We start from the raw sequence: 10,457 nt of genomic DNA, 5'->3' as shown, positions 1-10,457 counted from the left end.
TTAAGACGGATTTAATTGCATTCCAATCCGTTGTTAAACCAGCGTTATCGAACCCATTTCATGGGCCGACCGCGGAAGGCTAGGCTTATAAAGCCTGTCCTCCCGACGTAATTCCCTTTCAGACCGTCCACTGAAGTCCTTTCGGTGCTAACTCTTTAATAGGCTAGCAGGAATACGCCACAACGGGGCACTAGCTATAAGGAGCGAGCAATGCGTCCCCTTTTCCGGAGGAGTCGCAATTGCTGGGATATTTTGTCTTACTGTAAGTATTTTTTTTTTAAATTTAGACCGCGTTTTTGTTTTATGCGCGACTTACCGTGTTTGACGTCTTCAAACTATATAACTCGCGAAAACTTTTCACTCGCGACCCCGGAAACGCGTCTGACGCACTATTCCGTTTATGGCTCATGCGATATGGAGGCCCCTAAGCCTGGTTTGTCGATTTTCGGCTACCGCACCGCACCATCACGGTGGTTCGTCCAGTACGGCGTGAGGCCGCTTCCTTACAACTGTCGGAGTTGGGTCCTCTCGGCAGATGTCCCGAAGATGACTGTGTTCGGACACAGCCGCTCTCCCGAACAGTCTGCGCGCCTGCGCCACCCCCACCTCGGACACGGATTGAAATCTCGCATCAGATCGGAGAGTGGCGTTCCTGACGAACCACGGAGCTCCAAAGATCGTCCGCAACGCGATGTTTTGGACGGCCTCGATCTTCTTTTGAAGCGAGGAGCTCAACACTGCCCCCCATGCCGGGTAAGCATATGTTAGAATCGGCAGTACGTACAGCCGAAAAATGAGGAGCTTAGTTGCCAGTGGGTACGGGCTGGCACTGTTCAGCACTGGGTATAGCGAGGCTCTGGCGGCCTTAGCCCTCCGGGTCGCATAATTTACATGTTCGCCGAAGGTAAGCCGCCTGTCCAACACCACCCCCAGGTACTTAACTGTTTTCTCAAAAGGGATTTTCTCCCCTGAGATTTCCAGCTCTCTGGTCGGTTTACGTGTCTTGCATGTGAACATCACGGCCACCGATTTTTCACCGTTGACCCTGATTCTCCACATGTCGAGCCACGGTTCCACTAAGTCCAGCTGCCTTTGGAGCCTCCGGACCGCGTAATCCACATTTGCGGATTCGTAGAAATATGCCGTGTCGTCTGCGTAAAGGGCCGTTTTGACCCCTTCCGACAGCGGCATATCGTTCACGTACAAAGTGTACAAGAACGGGGAAAGTACTGCTCCTTGGGGAACCCCAGCGGCTATTTCTCTGGTAGAGGAAATCGTTTCCCCTACGCGCACGACAAAATGTCGGTCTAGCAGATATGACCGCATCAGTCTGACATAGCGGTACGGGATCGCCGATCGCGCTAGCTTATAAAGCAGCCCGCTATGCCAAACTTTGTCAAAGGCCTTGGCCACATCCAGAAAAACGGCTGCAGTCACCCGTTTCCTGTTCAGGCCTCCGACAAGGTCGTCTATTATTTTTACCAGTTGGAGGGTGGTTGAGTGACCCTCCCTGAACCCAAATTGCTCGGGCCGCACTTCTCCCTCCATGTATCGCCTCAGTTTTTCGAGAAAAATCCTCTCGAACAACTTAGACAATACCGGTAACAGGGAGATTGGCCTATAATTCCGTGGGAAAAGTAAACTTTTCCCCGGTTTGGAAACATACGGTTTTAAACATACGACTTTGGCCGTTTTCCAACAATTCGGGAAATATCCAACGTACAAAATGGACGTGAATATCACCGAAATTGCTGTAATCACGGAGGCCGGTATGTTCCGGAATGCACGGGCGCTGATCCCGTCGACACCCGGGGCCTTGTCGGGGCTTGTGGCCTTAATGGCTGCGGAAACTTCCGCTTCAGTGACTTGGTCAATCTCTAGAGGGGCGTCCTCCACCTGTGAGAAATAATCTACAAGAAAGGATTCCACCTCGGTTGTGTGCTCGTCGTTCGGGGAGGGAGGGGGGTTTGGAGTGAACTGCTCCTCCAAGGTATCGGCGAATACCTCGGCCCTCTCCGCCTCCGAGTATGCAAGAAAACCTCGCTGCCCCACAACCGGATGGCGAGGCTTCTTCCCTTCTCGCAGTCTCCTGTTCAACCTGAACACCGAGGAGATGTCGTCAGAGACCGAGGCGAGGTATTCGTTCCACGAATCCTCTCGATGGCTTGTCAGCAGTTGTTTTACCCTGTCCGTTTGATTATAAAAGGCCCGCTTATCAGCGGGGGACAGGGTGATTCGATATCTCCTCCTCAGTCGTCGTTTCTCCGTTATGGCTTCGGAGATATGAGGAGGGAGGTCGTTTCGAACAACTGCTCGAGTTTTGGCCGATGAGCTGCCTGCCAGGGCCTCGGTCATTGACGACGTGACGCGCCCGACAGTGTCGTCGATTTCCTCCGGGGTGTTCAGGAGCTCAGGATTTACCGGCCTGTACTCCCACTGGAGGGTCTCGTAGAACCTTTTCCAGTTGACTGACCTTCGGGGTATAGGCGGGGGATCTCGGCCACCCCCTGCCTGACCTAGTTCCAACAGGACAGGGGAATGGTCCGAGCTGAGGTCTTCTATCGTTTCAATCATGAATGGGAGGGTACCCCCCTTCATGACTGCGATATCCAGCACGTCAGGCCTAGATCTGCCTGAGCGATGCACGAACGTGGGCACCTCAGGGCCTACGACGACCAAGCGGCGGGCTCTCGCCCTTTCGTACAGCAATCTGCCATTCGGATTTGTCAGAATGCTGTTCCATGACACGTGTTTGGCATTGAGGTCGCCCATGAGTATCACGGGCCCATCCCAATTTTCCAGCACGGCATCCAGATCTGCGCCGGTTACCGCGTCGTTCGGCTTGCTATAAGCCGAAACCAGCCGATACACCGTGCCCAGATGCTCCACATGCACACACGTTTGCTCCATCACGTTTGTATGAAGAACAACGCGCGTATGCATGTGGCGTCTGTGGACTAAAACCGCAGTTCCACCAGAGGTGCGAGATCCGGGTCGAACTGGCCTATCCGTCCTATATGTAAAATAGTTCCGAAGGGTCAGTTGCTTGTTTGGGTTCAAGCACGTCTCAGACAACAGTATCACGTCTATCAGTAGATCCTCGGCCAGACGGCATAGTTCCTCCGTCCGGCCTACTACTGAGTTGGCGTTCCACTGCAAGAGTCTGAGGGTGGGCCTAACCATACCTTGACAGTACAGCCATGAGGCACTCTATTAAGGACTGAATACAGTCCTTGAGAGATTTTGCCTGGAGCAGGCGTGGCAAAACCATCATGATATCTGGCAGGATATCCTTCACTGTCATCTGCGACAGGAAGTCCATGCCAGTGGTCTCCAACGGGGTAGCCGGTTTCGGATTGCCGCTGGGGGTGCCTTTTGGCGCGGCCGCCCTTTTGGTGGGGCGCGGGGCCACAGGGGCCGCGGTGTTTTTAACAGCCTGCTTGGCCTTCCCAGCCGGAGCAGGCTTTGCCTTTCCCGTCGAGGAAGGCTTGGCCTTCTTCGCCGGGGCCGGCTTTGCCTTTCCCGTCGAGGAAGGCTTGGCCTTCTTCGCCGGGGCCGGCTTTGTCGCCGCCTTTTGTTTTACCACCTTCTTGGTGGTTGCCGCCGGTTTTGGCTTGGCGGGTGTTGGGGAGGTTACCTCCCCTTTTTTCACGACCGCTTTTGCCACGGGTGCCGGCACCTCCGGTTTGGGGACTGTTTTTCCCCCACCGGCAACACGGGCCCAGCTGCGGCCGTCCAAAGTCGCGGGCTTTTTAAGTCCCTTGACTTTGTTTGTCTGCTCCTTATAATAGGGGCAGCCCCTGTAATTGGCCGGATGTGGCCCCTTACAGTTGACGGCCCCTTACATAGACCAGTGGATGTTTTTATGTATTTTCTGACTCGCCCATCTATATCATCTTCTTTTATGATCTTTAAATAAGGATTTTTGGGTGTTGCTAGTTTATTGTTGCATAAAATTTTGTTACCTAGCTCTTTTTAATTTTTGAGTTTTATTCTCTAATTATTTTCCCTTTTTCTTCTTTTACTGCTACAATTTCCAGACCCTTGTTGTTTAATTTTATACATGTTATATATAATTTTTTTAATCCTTTATTTTTTAATGAATATTTTCATCTTCTGTTGAAGAGGTCTGTATGTAAATTTCACACAAATGTTGTAGGCTTGAGCTTTAAATCTATACTGATGTTTATAATTCTTTTGCTTGTGGTAATATATATATTCTTTCTACATTTTTATCCTATTCTTATGTTTATATTTTAATGTTTATTTAATGATAATAATCTTATAACAAGAAAAAGAAGCAGTTTCATTTTTCCTGTAACATTAAACATGATTTTTTTTTATGTGATATACTGAACTTTACTACATACATTGAAATCAAGACTTTACACAGATTACTTGATGCATTGAACTTTAAACAATAGATTTATCATTTAAAATTACACAGATAACATAATTATATAGATTTCAGATATTCACACTTTGAGTTTAAGAACAATGTTATACATGATAATGCATTTAGGTTGTTGAAACTAGACTGAGCAATTTTCTTTTTTTTCTTGTTTTCTTACCTTTATTATGACTACCATTACTATTATTACTATTACGCAACTTGTTTAATATATTTGGTTTGCTTAGCATTAGTACCACCACCGCCCCATTTGGTCGCCCTAAAGCATAAGACCGAATGTCTGTGCCACAAACATTTATTGACCCTTGAAAAAGTTTAGCATTTATCCTAACTAGCTCCTAGAGCTAACCTAAAAGCGTGGTAGCATACAACACTCGTGTAACTCACCGCCCAATTGTCATATATCACAAAAATGGGTAGGCGCACCCCGTCAACTACTAAAACATATATGACTATCAATAATTAAATTTATCTTGTAATGGCAGCAATTTGCTGCCACGCCTAGGCCGCTGAATGCCAGCAACTACCTGTCCACCATTAAAACGCTTGGAGGCTTAATCTGGCCGGTAGCCAGCCATGTCTCTCTGTTAGCTTCCTACAGTAGCACGGTAGGAGTCTTTTCTCTTAAGAAAACTACTGATGTCGGTTGAACAAAGCAACCGCATCAAAGTACTCTCACACGGTTCGACAATGCGGCTCTCGCCACGTTGACTCGCAGAATGTGAGTTTTGAGAAGGTCTTATATTTGCATATTAATGTTAGATTGGCCACTGATCATTTGCTAATGGACAACTAATATGGTTTCCGACCGGGCAAGAGCGCTGAGAATGCCATACTGAAGGTGATGAATATAGCTTCCTCTAGTCCATGTAAAAATGTATTAGGGATTTTTCTGGACATATCCGGGGCATTTAACAACTTATGGTGGCCCTCTGCCCTGTTTCAGATGCAGAAGCGTAAGTGTACACAGAATGAACTAGAAGTGCTCTCAAGTTATTTCAGACATCGGACCGTCTCCCTGCGGGAATGCGGCTCAGAGGTTTCTAAGACCTTAACTAAAGGATGCCCTCAGGGCAGTGTTCTGAGTCCCTATCTTTGGATCATAGAATTTGATTCGATGTTCGTTTAAGGTTGCTATGTGGTTGTCGTGCGGTCGCTTATGCTGATGCCGCGCTGTTACTGATTGAAGGGGATTCGAGTAACGAGGTAAAGTTCCGGCTTGCTCGTGCTTGTGAAACTCTCAAACTGTGGAGTCTCCAACGTAAGATGATTTTCAGCCCAAAGAAAACCACAATGATGTTTTTTAAGAGCCGATTGGCTGCTTTCCGACGAATCCGGGTTCGGATGGCTGGTCTCCCCATTCGGTACATTACGACCCAAAAATACCTGGGTGTTATCCTTGATGAGAATTTTTGGTTCAAGGAACATCTACAGTATGTAGCAGAAAAGGTCAATGATGCCTTTTATGGAATCCGTAGAGTCATTCAACCCGATTGGGGGTTGAATTATCGTACCATGCTTATAATTCGCAAAGGTGTCAGCGAAGCTATTATGCTGTATGCCGCGCCTGTCTGGGCTCACCGCATGACTTTTAGGTATTGCGCGGACATTTTGCTGTGGGACCAGCGACTCCTCTTGCTGGCTGTTATAAGCAGTTATAGAACAGTCTCGCGGGAGGCAGTCTGGGTTATAGCCGGAGTCAAACCAACCGATATCTTGGCTAATGAGCTTAAGGAACGCTACATTTCCAACGTAAATAACCTACTGGCGTCAGAACGAAAGCAGAAGATTGAAGACCGGAGCATTGCGTGATAGGTCAAGTGGGACCTGCCCCCACAGATCGCTGTGCGCATGGTGTATTTCCTATAATGTCTGATTTAAGTGCGATTGGATGGGTCTCCCCCAATCGTTATATCTCATAGTTTCTCTCCGGGCATGGTGCCTTTCGGTCGAGGTTGGCTACGTTTCATTTGGTGGATTCAAGTCAATGCCCGGATTGCGGGACTGATGATACAGTGGACCACGTCCTCTACGTCTGTCTTCAATACGAGGTCGAACGTTCACGAGCTGTTTTTCGGAACTTGAGAGAATACATTCCTTTCTGGATCTCCATATTAACTGGATGATCCGCGAGGAGTGGTCTATAGTGGCTGGTTTTCTTCGTGCCCTTGCGGTATATAGGTCTGAAGAGCGAGTCTAATAGAGGTACTCGATCGTGGTAGGAGCCCGGGAGGCTAGTGTTCCGGCTTAGGTATTGGATTGGTTGAAAGTAGGCGCATTGGCATCTTGCCACGGTTATATTGGTATTGTTTATGATTCGAGTGTGGCTTCCGTCCGCCGGTGGCGGTCCTGATCGTGACTTGGTAATACCACACGAAACACCATGCTGGGACCGGGTGGCGGTGCAGGGTTTGTCCTCGACTCCTGCACGGGCCGGAATGAGGTTGCGTTCCCCTTGTTAGGTGACCTAAATTGGTCGATTTATTTGGGTGTAGATCTGAATTTCTATGTGGCGTAAGATATAATTTTGATTGGTATGAGGGTAGCACTGATTTCACTTTAAACTCGTTCGTTTTCTGAGGCATTCACAATCACGAAAGTGTTATCAAATCTGGACTAGGCGAAGGGTTTGCGCTTCAGCGGTGTCGGTCAGTTAGTTTGAGGGGAATCAAGTTATGTTGGATGTGAAGATGTCCGATTGAAGCCTACGTGAAGACGAAATTTGATATGTATTTTACTGATGGAAATGTCTGCCGAAGCATTTACATCGGTGGAATCCCGACTGAGGCCTGGCTCGGTCGGATCAGTTAGAGGATCTAAAGACGACTTCCCGTAAAGCCCCTCAGGATTTGGAACGGAGGGGGTGGTGTGACGACCAGTAACATCACAAGGTGGTCGTCTTCCGCCTACGAAGTTGGGATGAGATCACACATCCTTTATACTTAATACGGTGGTTCCGACTGCATGATAATTTGTCGGCACCCTTGAGAATCATAAACTTCGTGTTGAACACAGAAATCTTTAAATTTTAAATATCCATCCAGCCCTCTGCGGTTGAAAATGCCGCTTGCGCTCGGTCTTCTAGCTGAGGTCGTGTGTTACCACGAACTAACAGGAGGCAATCATCGGCGAAAGCCTGGAACGTGACCTTTCTGCGAATGTCAGTCCCAAAAATCTGTCGAATACCAGGTTCCAGAATAAAGGGGCCAAGAACGGAGCCCTGTGGGTTTCCCCTGGTGACGGATTTTTCAACAACTAGTTGCGCATCCTTAAACAGAGCCGTGCGATCAGACAAGCAGTCACGTACCACAGCCTTCAGGTCTGCGGGAACATTGCAGCGTTCCATTTCATAGAGGACAGAACTCCAACATTTTTACAGACGGCGCTTTCCACCTCGGCAAGAGCATTCAAGATGCAATCCTCGTTGCCAACCTCTTTCAAAAACCCATACTGTCCTCGATTTAGAAGTAGGTTCATATCGATGTTTTCCCAGAGCCATTCTACAACCAGCCTTTCTAACAACTTGCAGATTACCGGCAAGAGACTGAAGGGTCAATAACTGCTGACATCACTCGAATCCTTTCCTCATTTTAAGAGCACCCTCTCCAAAGCCACCTTCCAACAAGTCGGAAAGCAACCTCAGCTTAGGCACTCGAGAACAGGCTGCTCTCTTGCGACAGGCAGCAGGTGATAGAAAATATCCGGGTCAAGTTGGTCAATCCCTGGTGTCCCCCGGTGTTGAATGTATTGTAAAAATGCTAATCATTAACATTGTTTCTGAATTGAATAACGAATTCATGAGATACTATTTTATTAGATTATTTTTTATTTGTTAAACAGCAGGTAATAGTTTATTAGTGATGTTAAGTTGAGTTGGATTGTTAGCCTTGGCCATAACACTGTAAATAAATAAAATTTCTTTCTTATTTAAAAGTTTATGAATGTGTTGATGATGGAACGAACGGAACGCAAGGATAGCGGAACTTGTTTTCTCCCTACCAATTGCAGAACTTGGACTAATGTCTCTTGCTGCTATATCTTTCTGTTTGTCTGGCGGGTTATTATTTGCTTAGTGGCCGTTATGGATTTTATTTATAGACGGATTTGGTATTTGCGTTCCGGTCCTTTAAACCAATGAGAAATAATTGACTGAGGCTGATACGGGTAGACTAAGCGTGTATTTGCTTTGTATCCTGGCAATATTCCCCTTCAGTCCGTCCGCTGAAGTCCTTTGCTAGAGTCTTTCAGTCTACCAGGAATTTGCCTTTCAAGGGGGCCCTAGTGTAAGGAGGAAGCTTCCAGACACACGTGTGTCCGGGTATGGTATGGAGGGATCGCGAATGGTATGGAGGGATTGTACTGGTTCACCAACAGATCTAAAAAGGAAGGCATGTTCTATATTGCAAGAAATATATAACAGATCTCGTTAAGAAGAATATAACAAACCTATCATGTTTCTACCGACCTACACATTTAATTTTTATGAAGCGCGGCAAAATCGCTCTTAACCATTCCGTTCGCGCACACGCGCGCAAAAAAAAACCAAACAAAAAACAAAATCTTATAATGTTGAAAAAAATATATAGAATGGTATGGGCTTAGATTCAAATGTTTTCAAGAAAAGTTGAAAGTTACCAACAATTTATTTAATTTAACATTTTGAATAATTAAGTTTCTACTACTAGTTAACACTGGTCAGGTAAGATATATTTCCGTTAGTAATAATGAATAATAAATAAGGATGGGATCAACATACACAAGGTCAATGGATTTTGAATAAAAGCTTTAAAAGATTTTTTTTTTATTTAACTAAAGACTTCCACTAACTTGACCGGAGACAATGAAAAGGGTCCGGCCATGTAGCGTCTTATTTACTTCCTGTTGAGGATACCTGCGGAGCATAATACAACAAAACCAAAAAGCCGTTTCTGAGAAACGTCAGAAACGCCACACAATTTCATCAAATTCAATATCGTCCACAGCGCCACGTTTTGGACGGCCTCCAGTTTTATCTGGAATGTGGAGCACAACAAAGCCCCCCATACCGGGTAGGTGTATGTCAGAATTGGCAAGTCGTAGAGTCGGTATAAGAGTATATTAGTCGCCAACGGAATGACGCTGGCTCGAATAAGCACTGGGTTTATGGATGCACTGGCGGCCTTTGTTCTCTGAGCCACATATTTTACATGTTCCCCTAATGTCAGCCGTTTATCCAGGACCACTCCCAGAACTTAAACCTTTGACTCAAAGGTTATTTTTCCCCTGAGATTTCCAGCTGTCTGGCCCGACCGTGTGAATAGCACAGCCACGGACCTTTCCCCGTTGACCCTGATTCTCCACATATCAAGCCACGGCTCCACGAAATCCAGTTGCCGTTGGAGTCCCTCGGCCGCGTAATCCATATTTCGGGATGTGTAGTAGTATGTCGTATCATTGGCGTATAAAGCGGTGTTGACGCCTTCCGACAACGGCATATCGTTTGTATATGCAGTGTACACAATCGGCTAAAGGACTGCCCCCTGGGGTACCCCAGCGGTTATCACCCTGGTAGTTGATAAGGATGCCTTAACGCGTACTGCAAACTGTGTTCCCAGTAGGTAAGAACTGATTAGCTTGACATGATGGCCAGGAACCGTCGTATGAGCAAGTTTACGTAGTAGGCCGTCATACCAAACTTTATCGAAGAAAGTTTTTTCCGTAGGGGGAGGAAAAAGCTCTACCAGCCATGCCGCCATTCTGACGGCAAGTGTGGGGCTCTCACCCACTAAAATACCTCCCCCTCTAGCCACGCAGGGGGACAGACCTAATCCACAGGGTATGTACACAGCTCCTGCACAATCACCCGGGCGCTCTTGTCACCGAATTAGAATAACCAGAGCGACGTCCGCAGGGGATCAACGACGAACGACTACTCCGAGGAGCCCTCGCCGCCCTCTAAGGCTGGCCGCTGACAGCCTTTCGGCGTCGGTCGCTACGCCTCAGGTCAACTGCAGTTGACCTAAGCCTGCCTGCCCCTCTCCGCTGCTGCCTTGTTTCGAATTATGGC

This window comes from Lycorma delicatula, chromosome 2 (genome assembly GCF_047948215.1).
Source record: "Lycorma delicatula isolate Av1 chromosome 2, ASM4794821v1, whole genome shotgun sequence".
Taxonomy (NCBI): Eukaryota; Metazoa; Arthropoda; class Insecta; order Hemiptera; family Fulgoridae; genus Lycorma; species Lycorma delicatula.
The sequence above is the reverse complement of the archived record's forward strand: the minus strand, read 5'-3'. Positions refer to the sequence as shown.